The sequence below is a fragment of the Aegilops tauschii genome, chromosome 7 (genome assembly GCF_002575655.3).
Source record: "Aegilops tauschii subsp. strangulata cultivar AL8/78 chromosome 7, Aet v6.0, whole genome shotgun sequence".
NCBI classification, from domain to species: domain Eukaryota; kingdom Viridiplantae; phylum Streptophyta; class Magnoliopsida; order Poales; family Poaceae; genus Aegilops; species Aegilops tauschii.
The window spans coordinates 620,485,985-620,507,017 of NC_053041.3; the positions used below are offsets into that span (position 1 = coordinate 620,485,985).

The following is a 21,033-nucleotide window of genomic DNA, read 5'->3' on the forward strand; positions in this document are numbered from 1 at the left end:
ATAGATAGATAGATAGGTTGGACTCCACATCATATGATTCAGTTTCAGGAATGGAATATCCAGTATATGTGCCCACGCCACGCTTTACAATTTTTATATGCCAATGACTGGATATGCCCTTTTTGCCTTCCAACCGCAGATGATGAAAGCCTAGCTGCATACAACATTTATTTCTTTAAATCTGCATCAAGTTGGTTAATTTGTGTGATCCTTGATATAATAATATCTGCCTTGTCTGTGGATTCCAATCTTAGCACACACTCTGTTTTCTTACATAATACAGTCACTTTTAAGCTTCTAGACTAGATGCTGTATGCTGACAACTCAACTGGGTTTCTAGTCTACATCACAATCATATATAAGTATCTCTGTCCTTGTCACCATGATTCTTAGTTGAGGAATATCCAGTATGCCCAAGCTGCACTTTACATTTTTTTTAGTGCATCTACTTGTATTCGTTGAGGGTGCATACAACATTGATTCTTCATAATCTGCATCAATTTGGTTAAGTTGTGTTCCCTGATATAATGCAATATGCCTTGCCTAATGACTCCAATTTTCTTACACTCTTTCGTTTCATATTATCATACATACAATCACTGTCACCATTCTAGATGCAGTATGCTGAAAACTCAGCTAGGTTCTCGAGACAACGAAAACTGAGTTAAAGACAATGACATCTCATTCACCGCCTGTTTGTTCCTGTCGCCAGATTAGCAAGAGAGTGTTCGACGTGGCCAGGAGCGACTTCGTTGGCCCGTCGAAGCTGGGTGGATCCACACAGGTGAATGGCATGAAAACTGCCGAGCTCCTCGACGCAGACAACATGACCAACATACCGTTTGAGCTGTACAAGACCCAGACAACTGTTGCAGTTTCCAGGGAGGAGTTCCTGGATGTCGTGTGTGATGCACTCACCCTGTACAAGTATGTCGGGCCCAATCAGAGGGCCGGCTTGCTTCTTGCCTGCAGGTAATTGTGTGGCATCATTTCTCCAATCTTATCTGTTCTTGAGTTCATATAATCATAGCTATGCAACTACATTCTGTAATCGATCTTGAAGAATCTGAATGGTTTTAAAGTGAAAGTGCTATGGCAAACAAAACAAATGTATTGCCTACCATAATAGCCATCTGTGAAGTATATAAACTCTATTTAAGACCCTGGGTGAAGAATAAATAATTCCTCACCCCGGTCGAACGACCCAGCCAGCCGGCAGGCGACTCGGCTCTGTCGCACCCGCTCGCACCGCTCCCCGGCTGAGGTAATTTATTCCCTTTGAACTGTGTTTTTACGATGGGAGCAGACCCCACTCCCCGCAATTTCTGAAGCTATTGGGAACGGAAGCAGCGAGCGGTTTGGAGGTGAGCGACTAGGTTTCCGCGGCGAGCCGACGGCGGATTCCGGTCTGCGCGGCGCTGGGAGTGTCCGTGTTGGCTGGTGCAGCGTCGAGGCGAGCAGAGGCTTCTCGACGGGTGGCAGCCTCGTCGGCCGGCGGCCGTGCCTCGACTCGCCTCCACCTTCCGCTCCCTTCGCCGCACTGGCGATGGCCCGGCCTGCCTTGCTATTCCCCGCCCCCGAGCCCTGCCATATCCTGTCGTCATCCCATCGGCGCCGGAATCCATCCCACTTCCTTTTTGTTGCGCATAATAACAGGGAGTCTCTGTATGTAGCGACGGTCGCGGCCCCCTTCCTACGACCTTTGAAAGCAGATCCCGCGTAAGATGCCCCTACTTCTTCAACCAGCTAGATGAGGATCCATGGCCTTCTTGTCCTAGCCGCTACCCTCTGGATAGGTTTCTCTCTTTTCCTCTTACCTTCTCTCCCTCTGTATGTGTGTGCATGAGTCTGTCTGTATTCTTCTGATTAGTCACTACTGATGTTTACATTAATTGGCATGTTATGCAGGACGAGTATTGTGCAGGAAGCCCCCATTAGTAGGTTTATATTATGGTTTGGCTTTGGCCTTTGTATATGTTTATTCCCAATTAGGAATCAGCTACTGTACCATAGTAGCATGTCTCTCATTCTGAATTTCAAACGTATTTTAGAAATCTCAGATTAATCATTTAATTTATGACATAATTGGAGAATCCTCAAACAAAATTTGTTGATTTGATGGTTGCAAACCTTGATGTTTCCATTTTTCAAATGCCATGTAATGTTTCTCATAGGCTAGACATATATATGTTGGCTTAAATTTAGATTTGTGCTTGGCTCTCTATCTAAATTCAATTTCTTCCTTTATTTTTGTTGGTTTGATGATGCATTTCTCTCAGAGCTTAGTTGTACTGTTGTTAGCTGAATTTAATCTTGGACTGATCTGATTTCCATGCCATGAGCATGTATTGATTTATTCTCCCATGGGAAGTATCTGCTCCATGCTCTAGTTTGGTCACATTTAGTAAGAAATTCAGTTATCTGAATTTAAATAGATTGCCCATATGCAGAGGTTAAGCATTGTATTTTTTATTTTCATTTCAGCCCCATATTTACTTGTTTAGGGCATAGTTGTCCTACAAGCTAAATACTCGTTTCGAGCCAAGATTATGTGTGGCCGGCTTCCCCTCTCCATACACGATCGCCAGTGACACATGCATCAACGAATGCTTGGTTCTCTCCTGTAAGTATTCCTTGATCCTCCTCCTATTTCTCTTCCTTTTCCTCGTCCGAAAATCTAGGTTTTTCAGATCTCCATCTCTCCCAGGCTCCCCTTTTCCTGATTCTCTTGTTTTGTTATGTTAGATGATTGTAAAATTAACAAGAGTTTCTTGAAAAAAATATTGTTGTTTAGGCACCATGCCACTGCATGCTAAGATTATTGTCGTGTAGTAACTTCAATATTTCCCCCTCCTTTTTCTACAAAATGTGTAAATGTAGTTAGATTTAGGGGAAACATTAGATTTTGTTTGAAAAACCTTCAGATATCTTTGTCGTTTGGATATCAAAGTTCAGTATTATTGCTGCTCTGAAATAGTCTTAATCATATAAGAAGTGTCAACTACTTGTACACTCTAGTATTTTTATGAAGAATCGAGGAAAAAGGCCATCAAATCGCCTTGAGGTTGGGAGCAGCGGCAACATCGATAAAGTCATAACCAGATAGGTATCATATATATCTAGTCTTGCATGAAGTGATTTTTGTTTTCCATACAAGGTCAATTGCACTGCTTCGCCTTTAGTTCCCCAAACTAAGCTTCGATCTCCTTAAATACTGCTCCCTCCGTTCCAAAATAGATGACTCAACTTTATACTAACTTTAGTACAAAGTTGGGTCATCTATTTTGGAACGGAGGGAGTAGCTACTAGACAATAACATTTGTTTACCCTCCTTGTTTTAAGTCAACAGAGTAATTTTTCATAATAAAATTAGCTGTGCATGTAGCAACTTACCATGCCTTCAAGTGAAATTAATTTAGTCAACTTACTAAATTTGAACCGGTATCGCAAATTGTGCCTACAAGCTCAATTATTGGGGCTTATACTTTCCTTCATGATATTATGTCTAGTAGCCTCCACTGCAAACCATATTTAGGAGTTACTTGTTCAATTCATTCTATATCAAATATATAAAGCATGGTCCAGGAAATATCCTTGCAAATCAGTTCAAGTGCCATACTCTTGTTTTGTGTCCCAATCGCACGTATACATAGTCCATTATACGATAGTAGAAGAATGACTTTGTTCTAGTGAGAGTTTGACACTTAAACTGATTTGCAGGAATTTTTTTAGATATCTTCCCACTGATTTGTACAAATGAGTCCTTTTCTCGTGTTTATCTGCCGCCATGTTAAGGACAGCTAGCAAGGATCTACCTACTTGTGTGCTTTTTCTCGCATGCTTTTGCTGGACTATGTATTATCCTTCTGGTCACACCACCAAAATGGTTGGGTATTGCTTGGTTTGCATGATAAGAGATATGTCTGTACATGGTTTTCTTTGTAAAATGCTCTCTCTGGTTGCCATGTCTCTCGATTTGGAAAATGCTTTGTGCTAGAAGCCGAAACAGTAGTGTGAAAAGAAACAGTAGTGTCTTTTTATAGTGATGATGATATCTTCTGTTCTTTCATCAGCGAGAAGACAAGTGTGCAAAAATCTTCCTACGAAATCTTGGTGTGGTTAAGCTGGCAATTTCCTTCACAATCTAGGCAAAAGACATTCTGGCAGCCATTCTACTTGCTGCACTGCATTTTTTATGTCTTTTCATTCCACATGAGCACGATCATGTGTTTTCACAAATGTTGAAGCTATGGCTATTCATATCTTATTCTGCTGAAATGGTGAATGTAAATACTGTTTACTATAATTTTGTGCCAAAATTATTTGAATTTTCTGGTTGTCACCAAACCTGTGTGAACAATCGCTGTTGATGTTCCCTTTTCTCCTCCCTGCTCTATGTACACTGTTTACATCACCATGGCTATATCTATATAGGAATTCAGCTACATATGTTAGATACTAGAGTTGAGAAAGAACATAAATATATGCATCTTGCGTTGGGAACTGATGACGGCACTAACGTGGAGATGTACATAGCTGGATGATGCGACAATGAGTTATTGCTGGCCATTGCAACAATTGGGGAGTCGACAGGCGTCAAGAAATATGTTTGAGGAGGAAGACCGCACAAAGATATTTGGAAAAGCTTCATTGTCCAAAGATTGGAAAATACATGACCACAACTACATGATGCCAATCCCCTCCTTGGTCACATAAAAAAAGTTACATAAAATTATACTCCATAAAATGGCCAGGCATACAAATAAAATTGGAACACATCATCAGCTACTCACTTCGTAAAATTACGGAGAGATAATTTGATTTCTTTACCGCCACTTTTATGCGCTATATAGGTTGCACACATGCACGATTTAAATTACTAGCATGCAGTAGGTAATATTACGGTGCTCTCCTTTGCTTCACGGAAGAGAGCAGTTCCTTTTCCAGGCTGTAACTTTACCACACATGCTTTTGTTTCTTACGTTTAGAGTTCTGTCCGTGAGAGATAGGCTGGGGTGAGGAATAAGAATTCCTCACCCAGGGTGACGAATAGCGCGACCCCTGTGAAGTATTTTGATATAGGAATTTGTTTCGTCAATGACCTTTCCTTTTGTGCGCTCCCCGTGCTTTACATCAGGATAAAGGAGAGGAAAGAATCAGTAACAGTACTGTTGTGTGGCACAAGTGGATGCGGCAAGTCCGCTCTATCATCTTTGTTGGTAAGTGCTTATCTGTAGTTAGGGAAACCCTTCAATGGTGGATACAAGTTGATGAACCCCTTCTGCTCACATTAGCATACAGTTATATTCTATATATGCATACCAAAACCGAATTGCTTGCTAGAAGTGAATTACATTGATACTTCTGTAGTTCCTTACTCCTGCCTTTTTTTTTACCCAGGGTAACAGGTTGGGTATCACCACCATAGTTTCTACTGACTCTATACGGCACATGATGAGGAGTTTCGTTGAAGAAAAAGAAAACCCTCTGCTCTACGCATCAACCTACCACGCAGGAGATTATCTAGACCCTGTTCCGGTTGCGCAAGCAAAGGCAAGACACAAGGCAAAGAAACTCTGTTATTTCTCATTCAGATGCTGACAGAGGCAAAGATGGCGGTACTTCAGATCAGAAGTGTAACGGTATATCCGAAGTTCCCAGTAAAAAGCAGATGGCCATAGAAGGGTACAAAGCGTAGAGTGAGATGATCATTGGCAGCCTCGACAGATTTATTAGGACCTGGGAGGAGCGGAAAGAATCTTTGATTGTAGAAGGGGTTCATTTAAGCCTGAATTTTGTCGTACGTATGGTCAAAAAAGAACCATGCCGTTTGTTTTTCTCTCACACACAAAAACAAAAGAGCCATGCTTTTTTTTTTGCGGGGAAACAAAAGAGCCATGCTGTTTGCTTGTATTGTTTACGTTTCCTTAGTAATTACATATTTACATTACTGTCTTTTGCCAAGAGTCTGCTGTTTGTGAAATTATTTCTTATTTCTGTTGTCTAATAATAATAGATGGGGCTGATGAAGAAACATCCCTCAGTGATACCATTTATGGTATACATCATGAACAAGGAGAAGCACATGGAACGGTTTGCGGTCCACGCAAAGTACATGACGCTTGACCCGGCGAAGAACAGATACGTTAAATACATCCAGAACATCAGAGTGATCCAGGAGTACCTGTGCAACCGGGCCGACAAGCATCAAGTGCCAAAAATCAACAAAACCGATGTAGACTGGAACATGGCGGCCATACACGCCAGGTTTTCATCTGCCTTCGCCGGCGTGAGGCCGGGGAGCAGTTTTATGACTCGCATACAAACACTGCAGTTATGGTGGATGAGGAGTATAGGAGCCAGTGCGCCGCAAACTCGTTGAGTTCCAAGGGCATGTTTCAGTTGATTCAGAGGCAAGGGTCCTCTAGAAATCTGATGGCTCTGCTTAACACTGATGGTTCAGTTGCTAAGGCATGGCCCATGCATGCCGGCGACAGCAGTGGAAACATGAATGATGGCACAGGCAGTGAGAAATCTGTTGGAAATCCTATGTATGGCCCTTTGCAAATAGGGAAGGCAGAGCCTGTCAATCTTCAGTTTGGCCCGTTTGGGATTGGTGCGTGGCCAAGTGATACCGGATGCGCCAGTCATGCTGGGAGTGTCGATGACTCCAAGGCTGATGGCACAGATACAGGGAGCGGGTATTTATCCTCGTGTTGCAGCTCACCGAAGATGTCAGATGACAATTCCAATGAGGTTTGCCTCTTCTAATCCTTTCTGTGACTACTATATTTCACAGATGCATGTTAATGTTTGTCATGGCTCGAAAGTCACGACAGTTATGTGTATATATAGATATGAAAGCTTTATATTTGATATGAAAAACTTTATATTGCTCATATACGACATGTATCTGTGGCCTAGTATGTAGTTGAAGTAAAATGCTAATGATGTGCTTGGGCTTACACGGCTTTATCTCATACAGATACAGCCTGTGGACGAGTATTCAGTGCTTGTGATTATGATATTTCACAGATGCATCTTAATGTTTGTCGCAATTCACAAGTCATGACAGTCATGTGTATATATAGATATGAAAGCTTCAGATTTCTCACATACGTCATTCATATGTAGCCTAGTGTGTAGTTAAAGTAAAATGATGATGCTGTGCTTGGGCTGACACGGCTTCATTTCATACAGCTTGTGGATGAGTATTCAGTGTTTGACAGTGAAGAAGAAGAGTGTGATGGTGATGCTGATGCAGAGACTAATGAGGATCTAACTGACGAAGAAAAGGACATCCAAGAGGTAGTGTAAAAAGAGCATCTATTATCCTTCATCATATCCTCCTTTTCCCTACACAGTGATGTCATGCCAAAAATTCTGACATGCTGAAAATAATATGACTTGCTTCTTGGAAATTCTTACAAATGCTGCTGCTACAATAATAAAAATTTAAAATGAGATGTATCCACCCGTAAAGAAATATAAGAGCGTTTAGATCACTACAGTAGTGATCTAAGCACTCTTATAATTTTTTACAGAGGGAGTAGTTTGCAGCTGTCTTTCCATGTGCCTCAGCGCTATTTGTGCAAAAAAAGTAGTGTGCAGATCAGTAGTGTGCCTGTGGAGTGTGTCCTGTCCAGTAGGTGCTGGATCTCAGCATCCTCACCTGAGTTACAGAGTTAGCTAGATAGCTGTGTCGTCGTCGTTGTTGTTGTTGTAAGATGATTTTAGTTTCTGAAGTATATCAGGGGGGGTTCTGTTTGTTTGTTACGTAGTTAACTTGTGTGTACTGTACTGAACGTCTGAATATGGATGGATGGATATATGCAGCAGTAGTAGCAATGAGTATGAATAATCCCTGAGTATATGCTGATGGTATGAAGAAGGCTGACCACAGCCTGGACCTGTTGCAGGAGCTGGGAAACGAAGGCGACGTGGAGATGCCGTGCACCTATCATCTGGCGATGAACAGCAGGAACCATGGCGGCGATGCCAAGGCAAGGAGACAGGTGTAAACATGTAGTGTGGATGTGGAGTTGAGTTGAAGTTTCATCCAGTAGGTGTTTCTAGATCCCATCTTGATTTGGGCCTGTTGTTGTTGTTGTTGTTGTTGTTGTTGTTGTTGTTGTTGTTGTTGTTGTTGTTGTTGTTGTAAGATGATAGCATCCCATCATATCCTCCTACTGTCTGTCTGTCCGTCCGCCCGTCTGGTTGCTCCCCACTGTCGCACGCACACACGCTATCTCTGCTTTCATTACGGCGGCTGCTACGGATCACCCCCCGAGAAATGGTCCTGGGCCGTGAGATCCGTCGCGTCGCACGCCATCCCTTCGATTCGGTCAACGTCATCGCGCGGGTCGTCCCCTCTCAACACGCCGCAACGGGAGCAAACCCAAGCACCTCCTCGCGAGGGTCGCCGTGGGCCCCCCGGCTCATAGCAGGAGCCACACCTCCTCGCCGACAACACAACGATGCTCCACCACCGGCCGCTGGCGATGCTTCGCTGCAGTGCACACGCCGGCGCGGCGGTGCTCCATCGCAGCCCCCAACGGACGCCGGTGATGCTTCACTGCACTAACTGCCGCCGCCGGCGCGGCCAGGGCCGGTCCTGAGATTTTGGGGGCCCGGGACGAGACTAGAATTCAGGGCCCTTAATATTGATTTCATAACAATAAAAATGAATATACATGTATAGAAAATATTATCAATAACACTTAAATGCATGCCAAAAAAATGCATATCAAATAATTTATACGTATTACCTTAAATTTTTCTTCTAACATTTCATGATGCAAAGTCAATTATGATGGGGTCAATGTCAATATCATACACTACTTTCTTCTCGACGAGTGTTACCAAATTATTTAACCTCTATGATTCGTTGTTTATCTCAGATAGTTCTTCAGTCATTTCAACTTTGAAAACCCTGGCGCGGTAAATAAAATGCGATAAGCAATGGAGATATTAGGATAAAAATCAACTCATTGACATGCTCGAAGATCTCCATAGCAGATGGTTACACCATCTCACAAAGTGAATATTATAATCTTTAATTAAAAAATGAGATCATATACCTCTACATCTTATGAACCATCACGAGAAAAAGTTTCTGCAGATTTTGTGCAATAGTCTTGAGGTTCAATTCATTTAATAACTTCAGGGTGCCCAAGCCCAATAATAATCCGAACATATCTTTATACAGCATGCGTTTTTTAAATCTACCTTTCAAAGAAGTGAGCGTCATATCAACCAAAGCAAAATAAATACTCCAAGGGTGCCTTCTTAGCTTCTAGGATTTCTTCTTGACAAGCACTTTTGCCATGCCCCCGTAAAAAAAAGCACTTTTGCCATTGTTATGACCGGCATATTAGGGGCTTAGCCCAGTGGGCTGTGGCCCAAGTTATCTTATTATTATGGGCTTAGCCCAATTATCTTATCGTTATTAGGGTCGTTTGCTTAGGAGTTAAGTAAACCTCTCTGTATAAGGAGAGGAGATGTATCAATCTAATCAAGCAAGAAGCAACCAGTATTTGCTCGGCTTCCCTTAGGGAGCTGGGAGACCTAACCCTAGCCGCCTCTTACGCCGCCGCCGCCTCTTCTCCACCACGCAAGGACGGCGCCCAGCCGCCGGCCGCCGCGCCCTCGACCTCGTCTTCCTACATCTTTTCCCTACAATCTCCGCCCTAGAATCGGCAGAACCCTAGCTCCTAACAGCCATGAATATTTCCGTGTTGTAATTATGCCAAGTCATCCACACCTTTCTTCTTTTTCGTTTTATCGCTACCAGATGTATACTTTCTTCTAGACAACATGATCAGACACAATGCTGAAAAATAAAGGAAAAGTTTACATCAATTGACAATTGTTGAAAAGTGCCGATGTGTCGGCTGCTCATCTAGTAGCCTAGGAACAACAATATGAATACAAGATAAGTATTACCTTAGAGGGTCGGATCGTTGATGGACGGAGAGCAAAGCGAGGTTGCGCCGGCCACCGGGGAAATGAAATCGGCGGATGCACCTGACTGAATTAGGAAGGAAAAATCGATTTTCAGGAGAAAAGGGAAAAAGGGGCGCCAAGCGCACAGTCGTGATTCGCCAAGAAACAAAGCGTCGGCGCCCGGTGGGAAATTGGGAATCGCTGCATGAATGCGTGCGTGATGGAATAGGAAGGAATCAATCGGTTTTTTTTACATGCACATATTAACCTAGGAACCAATCGGGAAAGGAAGGAATCAATCAATTCCTTTTTTAGGTCGTGCACGTACTAAATGGAACGAATCGAAAGGGATCAATCTATTCCTTTTTTCTACGTCTATCTACGTACCAAATGGAATGAATCGATCGCTGGCTCATCCTCCCTGACTCGCTGCTGCTGCCTACGTGTGTGTACACCGGGGAGGGGCCCCTCGATTTTGGGGGCCTGGGGCGGCCGCCCCCCTGCCCCTCCCCAGGGCCGGCCCTGAGCCTACCTCAGCGATGCCTGCGTTCGCGCCACGGACAAGCTCAAGGCCGAGCTCGGCAAAGACAGAAGAACCTCCGGGTCTTTGTTGATGACCATGTTGACGACCACGAGGAGGTCATTGACGACTTCTCTGGGACTCCTACTTTCCTTTCGCCCTCGGCAAGGGCCGCTCTGTTACCGTCAAGAACCGCCAACGCCGCCTCTTCACCAACAATGCCAATGAAAGTTGGAACCCCTACTAGGGGAGTGAATAGCAAAAACCATCGACAAAGAATGCTTGGTTTGCAGGAAACACATGTTTACATTTTTGTGCCAAAATTCAAATTCTGCACCTTTTTTTCTAGAAAAAATTGGTTGGTGGCTTAGACCATTTTGAGCGTGACTATGACAGTTGGGACCTGCAAATGGTGACGTAGCATAACTATTCACGCGCAGGCTCCGTTATAAGGTGACAGACTGAAACGTTTTCGTCAAAACCGAACGAATCGTTATAGGGTCAAACCCCTACTCACCCCCCCCCCCCCCCCCTTCTTCTCACTCGAGCCCTCTCCTCTCGTGAACTCTCTTTCTGTTCTTCGCACAGTCGTTGCCCGACCGCCGGCCGATGCCATGCCGCGTCATATTGTCTTTGAATGAGTTGAAAAGAAAAAAAAAACAACGAGGGTTCCATCTAGCATGTTTCCTCCTCCCACGACGACATCCTCAAGGTTAGTTTGCTACGGCTATGGTTTTCTGATTCCGGGGATTTTCACTTAGGAGCTCGATCTCAACTGTTCCTTCCTACCTTTGCATGTTGTTTGCTCGCATAGATCCCTACTACCATGCATGATGTGGATTTCACCGGCAGGGACCCATATCCGAGTGTCTTGTGTGACCAAGGCAAGCCCTCGGAGAGATGCATTGCATTTGAAGGGATTCTCACATTTGCTGAGAAGGTGTGCTAATTCAAGCTCATTTAGATTTGTTAAGTGTGCTTAGAAATTTCGTAAGTGTGGTCTTAGTTTAATTAGTTGGTATTTGTACAGTACTGTTCATTTGTTGCATGTTTGCAATCATGTGGTTATTAATTAATTGAGATTTATACTTTGCTAATTTTTTACATGCTTAGTGTTTGACTTTTAGTGTTTTGTTGTTTAGATAGTTCATTAGTTTAATAAGGTGTCTGACTGCGAAGTGGTCGTTGTTAATTGTTCATTGCTCATTGAGATTGTATTGCGTTAATTCTTTAGTGTTGATTGTATATTGATCATTGCTTTTTGCTGAATTTCAATGCTCATTGTTTGGCAGTGCTTAATTAACCATGTTTCAAATAATTGCCCTGGTCAATAGTTATCATTTAGTTTGTCAGTGAATATGGAAACTGTCAGATGGTGCTCAAGTAGTCATATTTTTATACCAAGTTTCAAAACAACTGCCCTTGTCATTTTTTTATAACTTATCTGTTCTCCTCTAGTTTACTATAACATATCTAAGTCATTTAGCTTATTGCCATGTTTTTTTCATAATTTTGCATGAAGGAATAATTATGGAGTAATTTAGTGGATTGGTTTAGAGTGGCCATACTCAATGGAGAAGGCATTGGCCCCTTTAAGAGAGCAAGACATATAGGATAAGGGACGATCTGGGAGTTCATTTCAAGTTCACAATCTGAATCGAGAGAAAAGCAAACTAGAGGAGAACTATCAGAAGTTAGTTGTCGATGTCAACTGCCTCTTGGATGCCCAGGAACAGATGGCCATGGAGTTCAACTGCCAGCAGTACAAGAGGTCCAATGAATAGGAGAAGATGGCTTGCTGGACAATTCAGTGGGCAACTTGAAGGGAGAGCTGGCAAAGAAAGAGGAGGAGACACCAAGCTGCGAGAAAAGGCTGGCATATGGAAGCATCATCAATGTGCACAAGCTAATGTGATTAGGAACCTGAAGTTCAACCATTTGAAAGAGAAGAAAAGGCTTACATAAGAGAGGGGAAGTTGGCGTTTCAGTGGGTTGCTTTGCCGACGGTTGGTCGTTCGATGATCCAAAGACCTTGATGTAATATTTATTATGTTTAAGATACTTTCTACTTCCTACGGATTTGTATTGGGAAGCATTCGTATACGGCCGACCGGCCCAACTTTGCGCCAGCCGCTCGTGTCGCTCAATCCGAACTAATCATGCATCTCACAACTACTACCTTATCTCCTCAGCCGATCCATGTCATCTCTCTCACCCGCATCTCTATCTTCCCTGCGCCGACGACCGCCCACCTCCTTCTCCCCCGCGTCGACGGCTGCCCACCTCCAGCTCCCCGTGTCGATGGCCCCATCTCTGCTCTCCAGCGTCGCACCCACGGAGCCGCCACCGCGCGCCGGATTTGCTGCGACCAGCCCCGCGCTTGCCGCGTATTCCCCGGCCTTGTCACAAGCACAACAAACACCGACGAGGCTTTTCCTTTAGCTGGAACTGACCAGTTTATTTGTTGTGGCTGGCGACGGCGAGGCAATTTTGCTGGAATTGGCTTCTTTTTTGCTGAGACTGACGAAATTTTTCGCTTCAACCCGCGAAAAAAATTGGGCTGGCCGGCCGGTGCCTAGCATCAGCCATATTTATAATAGATCTTGGCATTTTGAAAAATCAAAAGCGAAGGCTTAGGAAAAAAAAGACTGACGCCAATTCATACTTCTGGCCCCTCTCATGCACGACTTAACAGCAAATTAAGAAGTATGTTATGACTGCTTTTTGCCTCGACAGAACCTGGACCAGCAAGCTGGTGTATATGCTTTGCGTCATCGGCGATACGTGTGTCAGTACCAGGTTATTTAGACCGCGAAGTACGCCCCAATGCGAGCGGTGTGGTACTAATTTTTGTTTAGGCACGGTGCGGTACTAAAAAGCACACGGCGACCCGAGCGGTTTGCTCGTCCCCGGCCCAGCGGCAGCTAAACGCTCGCTGGGCCACCTCCTCTTCCGCCCTCAACTCCTCCATCGCTCCCCTCAAAAGAAAAAAGAAAAAAAAATCCTCCATCGCGTCGCCTGACCAAACCACTCAGAGCAAATCCTACGCGCCGCAAACCTGAACCTCCTCCGTCGTCGCCGCCGTCGTGCCATGCATCAAGTCATCTCTGCCTCTGCATCGTCTTCTATCTGGACAATAAACATACACGAAGAAAAGTATTGCATGCTTGATGCTTCATCTCGCCGACGACTGAGCACCGTGCATGTCACCTGCCGACCTCATGCATCGATCCCTGATCACTTTCAAAGCTACTATTGTAAGGAGTATTATACACATGCAAATTAATTACACTACCCTGTTGTGACAAGATGCAATCAATCGTCTAAATAAGGTGACAAGATGCAGTTAACGATCGGAATCCTGACGCATCTGGTTGCCTACAAACTGAGCTAGCCAACTCTGCATTTGCCATTGCATCCATGCCCGCCGGTTCTCCTGCTCACCTGCTCCGGCGCCAACAACGACGACTACACGTGCTTAGCTAAGCTTCAATCGAAGCAAATCACCACACGAATGACAGTCACTGGCACGCAACACGTACACACATGTCCAGTCCAGTCCAGGTCACTACGGCTTTCCATCAACACACGATATCAAGAGGAGCTCCAGGAACGGCCATGGCCGTGGCGGTGGTGGAGAGGTGGGCTGGCCTCGGATCGGTGCTGCTGACCGTAATCTTCCTCTGGTGTACGTCCCTCGACCTTCTGCCTCCACATCTCCACCTAGGTCGCCAAGCTCGCCGCCTGATTCAACCCCTACCTCTGTATCACCATCTCCGAGTATGGCGCGTAGCGCTTTCAGCGTAGCGACTTCTTCCTCGCCGTCGAGGCCTACCTCAGTGACGCATGCGGCTGCCGCGCGCGCAAGCTCAAGGCCGAGCTCAGCAAGAAAGCAAGAACTTCCATGTCTCCATCGACGACCATGAGGAGGTCACCGACGAGTTCTCAGGGACTACCGTCTGGTGGTATGCCTCCAACAGGCCAACGTCATTAGCTTCTACCACGGCGAGGTTGTCTTCCATCGATGGCACCGCGACCTCATCGTCCACTCATACCTGCCCTTCGTCATTCGCAAGGGTCACGCAAAACCACCAACGCCGTCTCTTCACCAACAATGCCAACCTCTTTACCAACAATGTCAACGGCAGCTAGAGCCCCTACCATGGGAGTGAATTGCAAAAACCATCGGCAATGAAGGCTAGGTTTGCAGGAAACACGGGTTTACATATTCGTGCCAAAAACCAAATTATGCACCTACTTTTCTTTTGCAGAAAACACTGGTTGGTTGCTTACACCGTTTTGATCGTGATTATTATAGATTAGACCTGCAAATGGTGACGTGGCATAACTGTTCACTTCCATTAGACGGCGAACCCCTCCGATTCGTTCGGTTTTGACCCTGCTGGAATTGGCTTCTTTTTTTCTCAAACCGATGATATTTTTTTTGCTTCAAGCCGGCAATGCCGGCGGGATTTTTTGCTTTAACCCGGCGATGGCGAGGCAATTTTTTTTCTGGAATTGGCTTTTTTGCTGCAACCGGCTACTATTTTTGTTACTACCTCGACCAGAAGGCGTGACGAAGTCAAACCGGTGACCGTGGCGAGCTGCGTTAGGTCGCCGCGGCGAGCTAGAACCGTGGCAGCGAGGTGCTGCAACCGTGAATTGGCTTTGCTGGAACCGTTGCCGCGACAAGCTACAATGTCACCACGGCGAGCCCGCAAGCTTCGAGGCCTGCGGTGAGACGTTGCAACCACATACGCCATTGCTCCCAGTGCAAGTGTAGGCTGCGAGTGTCGGTGCGGCGGGATCCATGGATGCTGCAATCGAGGGTGGTGGCCCCGGCGAGGCGCGGTGCTTTGGACCGGCATGGCGTTGTACCGTGGCCGAGGACAACGGTATTTGCGATATTGGCCGAGATGCGGGATGAGGAAGGGGCGCTGGGGAGCTGAGCGAAAACCATTTCAGCAAATCGAACGGCCCACGCAAGTCGCATCTGATGGCTACGGCACGACCGGGCCGGTACGCCAATCCATACTTCTGACCCCTCTCATGCACGACTTAACAGCAACTTAAGGTGACAGGCCCACGGCCTGGCCCGGCCAGAAGTATGTGATGACTGCTTTTTGCCTCGACAGACCCTGGACCAGCAAGCTGGTGTATATGCTTTGCGTCATCGGCAAAACGTGGGTCACTACCAGACTATTTAGACCGCAAAGTACGCTCCAAAGCGCGCGGTGTGGTACTAATTTTTGTTTAGGCACGGTGTGGTACAAGTCGGCGAACCGAGCGGTGTGCTCGTTCCCGGCCCAGCAGCAGCTAAACGCTCGCTGGATCACCTCCTCTTCAGCCCTATCCCGCTGACCCTAGAAAAAAAACAGCTAACCTGCTCAACCGGTTCTCCTCGAAGCTCCTCCTCGCCAGCTCCGACGCCAACGACGATGGCGCTTGGCTAGTTAGCTTCAACCTAGGCAAATCACGTACACACATATCCAGTCCAATCCAGGTCACTACGGCTTTCTATCAAGACACGATATGAAGAGGAGCTCCAGGTCTGGCAATGACGGCGATGGTGGAGAGGTAGGCAGGGCTCGGATCGGTGGTGGCGACCGTCATCTTCCTCGGTTGACTTCTACCCCGCTGTCAAAGCCTACCTCAGCGATGCCTGCGTCCGCCGCGTGCCCAAGCTCAAGGCCGAGCTCGGCAAGGACAACAAGAACCTCCGGGTCTGCGTTGACGACCACGAGAAGGTCGTTGACGACTTCTCTCGGACCTCCATGAGGAGGTCTTTGACGACTTCTCCGGGACTCCTACCTTCCTTTCATCCTCGGCGAGGGCCGCGCTGTCGCCGCCAAAAACCGCCAACGCTGCCTCTTCACCAACAATGCCGGCAGTAGGGGTTCCTACCGGGGCAAAAGCATCTGGAGCCATGGCCCCTTCGAGCACCCCACCACCTTTGGCACACTCGCTCACCCTAATGAGGAGGCCGTCGTCGACGACCTCATGGCATTCCAGGAGAGCAAGGAATACTACGCCAAGGTCGGCAAGGCGTGGAAGCGTGGGTACCTCCATTACGGACCGCCGCCATGGCCAACTTCGTCGACTACAAAGTCTACGACCTCGAGCAGTCTACGACCTCGAGCTCACGACGGTCAAGAACAACACCGAGTTGCGGAAGCTCTTCATCGAGACCACAGGCAAGTCCATCATCGTCATAGAGAACATTGACTGCTTTGTCAACCTCAGCGGAAAGCACCGCAAGGACAAGAAGACCGCAAGCGACAAGGACTCCAACAATGATGACAAGCCCAAGCTACTGGTAGAGCCGGAGAACGATGACGTTACCAAGGAGATGCTCTCAGGCCTGCTTAACTTCATCGACGGGCTGTGGTCTGCTTGCGGAGGTGAGCGGATCATCATCTTCACCACCAACCACAAGGAGAAGCTAGACTCAGTGTTGATCCGGCAGGGCAGAGTGGACAAGCACATCGAGATGTCCTACTACCGCTTCGAGGGCTTCAAGGTGTTCACCATAAACTACCTAGATGTCCTCGAGCACGAGCTCTTTGGGGAAATTTAGTGGCTGCTCGAGGAGACAGTTAAGTCGCCCGCCGACGTTGCAGGTAACCTAATGCCCATGTCGAAGAAGAAAAAGAGGGAGCCTGACGAGTGCTTGACAGGCCTCACTAAGGTGCTCAAGCAGGCCAAAGAGGACATGGTGGCAGCCAAGGTGAAGGAGGCAGAGGAGGCCGAGGAGAAAGAGGAGGCAGAGGTGAAGAAAGCCAAGGAGGAAAACAAAGGGAAGGACAAAGCACCGCAGGAAGTCAATGGAGATATTAGCAAGTGAAGTGATCTCAAGCCAGGAAGCCAAGGAAAAAGAGTGCGCTTGTTCACTAGTGCTCCCTTGCAAAAGAAAAATGCAGTGATCTCACTTGTAATGCTGCTACAAATAAAGCGTGCAACAATACAAAATACTAACAAGACCCACTGAAGGACAATGAAAGCAAGGTGATGTTCTCATGCCTGCTTAACTTCATCGACGGGCTATGGCAGCATCCGGCCGTGAGCGAATAATTATCTTCACGACGAACCACAAGGAGAAAATGGACCCGGCGCTGATCCGACATGGCAGGATGGACAAGGCACAAACACAAACAGATTTTTTTTCGATAAAGGGCGATTTTATTATCTCAGAATGTAGCATCAAGGGGATACAAAACATTATGAGTAACACCCGGCCTCTGCATAACTGAGATGCACACAGCCAAATCCAAAAGTCTGACAAAAAACATGAAATATAAACCGATATATCGGCAACAGTAAAGTCCTATAGACCGACACTATGCCTATGTCCAAGGTGGTGGTGGATCGATCCGGAGGTTATGCTGCCACCCATGTTGGGAAAAAACCTCCGTAGCCACCTGCTTCAACCGCGTACACACCGCCTTGAACAGCGATTGGTGCTCCGATCGTTGTAGCATAGACCACGTATGAAGCGATTGCGTACAACGGAAAATAACCTGCAGAGGAGAAGCATTTTTTCCATTAAAAACCAAATCGTTTCTACATAGCCAGAGCAACCAAATTAAGGCGTACGCTCCCACCCTTATAAGCGCTTTAAACATATTTGGAATACCGTCCAACCAGTCCCAAATATATTGGCAACACTTGTGGGCGGATATAAATTTGACGCTATTTGGATGATTGACCACGTAGAACGTGCAAACTTGCATTGGAAAAAGAGGTGTTTGATTGTCTCGTCATGAGTACAAAAACAACACTTCTTACTCCCTGGCCAGTTGCGTCGTGCGAGGTTGTCTTTGGTCAACACAACTCCCTTACGAAGATACCACATGAAAATTTTCACTTTTAGTGGAATCTTGGACTTCCAAATTTTCTTGTTATTACTCACTGGTACCTCAGAATGTGTGAGCGCACGGTACATAGAGTCTACTGTAAAAGACCCTGATGTAGTAAGGTTCCAGCGAAACACATCCCGACCTTATGTCAGGTTAATCGAATCCAACCGGGACAAAAGATTATGCCATGACAGAAGTCTGGGGCCAATCAAATCCCGCCTAAACGAAATGTTCGGCGGGGATGAACTGAGCACGTGCGCAATAGTGTTGTTCTTATCGCGAGCAATGTTATATAAGGCTGGATATTGTTCTCTGAGACTGGCATTGCCTAGCCAGATGTCTTCCCAGAATCGAATCTCCGACCCGTCTTTTATCGCGAAAGACCCAAAGCGAAAGAGATGTTTCTTTGCCACCATTAGGCCAGCCCAGAAGTGCGAGTCACCAGGTTTCCAATATGCCTGGGACACCGCCTTTTGGCCTAGATACTTGTTGCGCAACATGGTTTGCCAAACACCATCCTCAGTAAGAAGTTTGAACAACAATTTACTGAGCAAGGCCTCATTCTTGACCTGTAGGTCATGAATTCCAAGGCCGCCTTGGTCTTTTGGCCTACAAACCATGCTCCATTTGGCCAACCGATATTTTTTTCTTTTCTCTATCTCCTTGCCAAAAAAATCTGGATCTAAAATAATCCAATCTTTGCAGGACCCCTTTTGGGAGTTGGAAGAAAGAAAGCATATAGAGAACCATATTTGTGAGAACGGAGTTAATCAAAACCAGCCGTCCTCCAACTGAGAGCAGCTTGCCTTTCCAACTGCTCAATCATTTCTCTAGACGCTCCTCTACATGCTTCCACTCTGTAATGGTGAGACGCCGATAGTGGATCGGTATTCCCAAATATTTAAACGGGAATTGGCCATGTGCGCAACCAAAGAGGTCAGTATAATCGGCAGCCGCCTCAACGGCTTCTCCAAAGCAGAAAAGTTCACTTTTATGGAAGTTAATTTTGAGACCTGACATTTGCTCAAACGTTGAGAGCAAGAGTTTTAGGTTTCGAGCCTTGTCTAGGTCATGTTCCATAAAAAGAATTGTGTCATCGGCGTATTGCAGAATAGAGAGGCCACCATCCACAAGATGTGGCACTACTCCTTCTATCTGGCCGTCCTGCTTACCACGCTCAATCAGAATAGCCAACATGTCAGCAACAATGTTAAATAACATTGGAGACATGGAGTCACCCTGTCGTAGTCCTTTTTTGTCTGAAAGTAATGGCCTACATCATCATTGACTTTGATGGCCACACTACCTCCAGTTACAAAATTTTGGATCCACTGACGCCATTTATCAGAGAAACCTTTCATTCTTAGGGCTTGTTGGAGGAAAGACCATTTGACCTTGTCATAGGCTTTTTCAAAGTCAATTTTGAATACTACTCCACTCATGTTTTTCCGGTGCATCTCGTGAACGGTCTCATGCAAAATTACTACGCCATCGAGTATATTCCTTCCTTGCATGAACGCCGTTTGAGATGGCCGAACAACATGATCAGCTACCGAGTTTAACCTGTTTGTGGCCACTTTGGTGAAAATCTTGAAGCTAACATTAAGGAGGCATATGGGTCTGAACTGTTGGATCCGTTCGGCCTCCTTAATCTTGGGCAACAAGACAATCTCGCCAAAATTAAGTCTAAATAGGTCTAGTCGGTCGGCATGAAGACAATTGAACAAATCCAAAAGGTCGGTCTTGATGATATCCCAAAAATTCTGATAGAATTCTGCGGGGAAACCATCTGGCCCTGGAGCTTTGTTATGTTCCATTTGGAACACCGCCGCTCTCACCTCCTCTTCCGAGAATGGTGCCGTTAGGCTATCATTTTCTTCTGCCGTGACTTGTGGGATATCATCCGTTCGGGTCTCGTCAAGGGTGAAGTTCCCTTCAACTGATGCTCCAAACAGAGATTTGTAGTATTTGGTGATATACTTCTTGAGCTCCTCCTGTCCTTCGATCCGCCCCTTATCTTGTTGGACACTGTAAATACATTTTTTCCTATGCCGCCCATTGGCGATCAATTGGAAGTATTTTGTATTACTATCGCCCATCAAGATGAAGTCAGCTTTGGATCTCTGGTAGTATTTGATCTCCTCTTCTCGCAAAAGACGTGCAACCTTCTCGTTAGATTGATTTTTCAGCTCAATCTCTTGTTGAGATAAGGTGCGCGTCTCTGCAATTTTGTCGAGGTCATCAATAATGGTAGAGAGTCTTTCTTTTTCTTTTTTATATATCCCGTTGATGTGTTTCGCCCATCCAGTGAGGTGTTTCCTCATGGCCCTTATTTTAAAGTTCCATCTCTGAATAGGCGTACGACCAACAGCGGGCTTCTCCCAAACATTCTTGATTATGTCTACAAATCCATCCCGATGCAGCCATCCCAATTCAAATTTGAAAGGGCGACGGACGTTTGGCTTCGTAGAGTTAGAATCCAGAATTATGGGTGCATGATCCGATAACGCCTCGGTACGCTCTAGGGCTCGCACGGTTACCAGAGGAAATTTTAGTTCCCATTCGGTGTCCATGAGTACCCTATCGAGTTTCTCGTATGTCGGCACAGATCGGTTATTAGCCCAGGTGAACTGCCGCCCCGACATACTGACCTCCCGAAGATTCAACCTGTCTATCACAGCATTGAATATGAAAGGCCAATGAGTGTCGAAG

General features: G+C 45.9%; 2 pseudogenes; both read left to right on the plus strand.

Annotated features, from left to right (window-relative positions):
• The first annotated feature begins 723 nt into the window (after positions 1-723).
• On the plus strand, positions 724-8,021 carry LOC109736892 (P-loop NTPase domain-containing protein LPA1-like; annotated as a pseudogene).
• A 6,062-nt stretch (positions 8,022-14,083) lies between these two features.
• On the plus strand, positions 14,084-17,309 carry LOC109736891 (AAA-ATPase At3g28580-like; annotated as a pseudogene).
• Positions 17,310-21,033: the final 3,724 nt, after the last annotated feature.